The following is a 2,196-nucleotide window of genomic DNA, read 5'->3' on the forward strand; positions in this document are numbered from 1 at the left end:
CTAAATGTGAAACCTGAAACTGCTTGAAGAAAACATACACAATACCTTACAAAAGATAGTTATAGGAAAGAACTTTTGGAATAGGAGTCCATTGGCCCAAGTACGGATTAACCAGGGTCCGGGGATTTCACTACATCTGGTGTGGGATATCTGAGTGAAAAAAATCTACTTTTACATTATGCTCTTATGTATGTTAACTTTATTCCTCTAAGACAAAATTCCATCTATTCAGCTACAGCTCTGTCAGGTATTCAGGACAGGAATAACTCTAGATGCACCAACCTCCTTATCCATCTATCTTATTTCTCTGGGATGAAATCCTGTCTCCATAGCTTCAGTTCCGTCCTGTTCCCTCTCATAGTCCTACTAATGACTAAGCTCTTACGCTTCCTGCCTCACCTTTGTCCTCTGTTTCTTCTACCTCCATTTCTGCTTTTCTCTCTACTCCTGGCTCAAGAGCTCTGCCTTACCATCTACATTACCTCTGTGTTCTTCTCTTCTCCCTGGTCATGCTGTTCTGTCTTCTCTACAGAAAGTCTTTTTCTTCTCTCCCTGGCCACGTGGTTCTCTGCCTCCTCAGGAATGTTGTTCTACCTTTCACCTTGATATGTAAAAACCTCTTTTGTGGGTGCCGGAGTTGCCTGAAGATCCCAGACGCGTGTGGGAGCGGCGCTCAGCATGCTCCGCCGGGAGGCTCGCCTGCGCCGCGAGTACCTGTACCGCAAGGCCCGGGAGGATGCGCAGCGGTCCGTTCAGGAGAAGAAGGAGCGAGTCAAGCGTGCTCTGGAAGAAAACCAGCTGATTCCCACTGAGCTACGCCGGGAGGCTCTAGCCTTACAGGGGTCCCTGGAGTTTGATGATGCTGGCGGTGAAGGTGTGACCAGCCACGTAGATGATGAATATCGATGGGCTGGTGTTGAAGATCCTAAAATCATGATCACTACCTCCCGAGACCCCAGTTCTCGCCTGAAGATGTTCGCAAAGGAACTGAAGCTGGTGTTCCCAGGTGCCCAGCGCATGAACCGAGGTCGGCATGAGGTTGGCGCGCTGGTGCGAGCTTGCAAAGCCAATGGGGTCACCGACCTGTTGGTTGTCCATGAGCATCGAGGCACACCTGTGGGGCTCATTGTCAGCCATCTGCCCTTCGGTCCTACGGCTTACTTCACACTGTGCAATGTGGTTATGCGGCATGACATCCCTGACCTGGGCACCATGTCAGAGGCCAAGCCTCACCTCATCACCCATGGCTTTACCTCACGGTTGGGCAAGCGGGTGTCTGATATCCTCCGTTACCTGTTTCCTGTGCCGAAGGACGACAGCCATCGGGTCATCACCTTTGCAAACCAGGATGACTACATTTCATTCCAGCACCATGTCTACAAGAAGACAGACCACCGCAATGTGGAGTTGACTGAGGTTGGGCCTCGATTTGAGCTGAAGTTGTACATGATTCGCCTGGGCACACTGGAGCAGGAGGCCACAGCAGACGTAGAGTGGCGCTGGCACCCTTATACCAACACTGCCCGCAAGAGGGTCTTCCTGAGCACTGAGTGAGCTGTGAGCTGCTACTGGCCAGTAGGATGCAGACTTGGACTCTTGGGGCAGGGCCTTGTCACAGACAGATTGACTAATCCCAAGTGGGGACTGGAAGGATCTAAATAAACCCTCTGTCATCATGCTACCCAGCTGCCTCTAACTGGTCAGAGTGGGCCTACGCTCTGTCAGGCCAGACCTGAAAGATGAAGCCCCTGCAGTGTCTGTGGTCTGAAGACCTAAGGAGTGGAGTGTCTTCAGGCCTAGGTTTATGTGGAGTAGAAACAGTCCCTCTCAGGCTGGGGATGGTGCTGCAGATTCCTCAATTCCCCACTGGGAAGTGAATGGTTGTCTCCTCAGGAGTTGGGCCCTGTGAACACTTATTTTGGTGTTTAGGATAAGTCTTCTTCACCAGCAGCAATCTGACCCCATTTGAGTGCCAGCCTAACTTGTCAGTTCAACGGGGTCCCTCTACCAAGCAGGTGCATCCTCCCTTTTCACAGAAGACATGGTGATGCCAACAGCCTGTCTACCATTCCTCTAACTCTTGTAGATGGGCCTGCCCAACAGCACACAGGGAGGTACCTCAGGATTCTAACTCTGCCCCAGCCTCTCCCAGCTTAAGTCCTCTCTGTACCCACGTTCCTGGGTTTATGTAGAGTG

The 2,196-nt window shown here is 51.5% G+C and overlaps 1 pseudogene; it reads left to right on the forward strand.

The window, feature by feature from the left end:
* Window positions 1-633: 633 nt before the first annotated feature.
* On the forward strand, window positions 634-1,681 carry LOC143273985 (U3 small nucleolar ribonucleoprotein IMP4 pseudogene; annotated as a pseudogene).
* Window positions 1,682-2,196: the final 515 nt, after the last annotated feature.

The sequence above is a fragment of the Peromyscus maniculatus genome, chromosome 6, assembly GCF_049852395.1.
Source record: "Peromyscus maniculatus bairdii isolate BWxNUB_F1_BW_parent chromosome 6, HU_Pman_BW_mat_3.1, whole genome shotgun sequence".
NCBI lineage: Eukaryota > Metazoa > Chordata > Mammalia > Rodentia > Cricetidae > Peromyscus > Peromyscus maniculatus.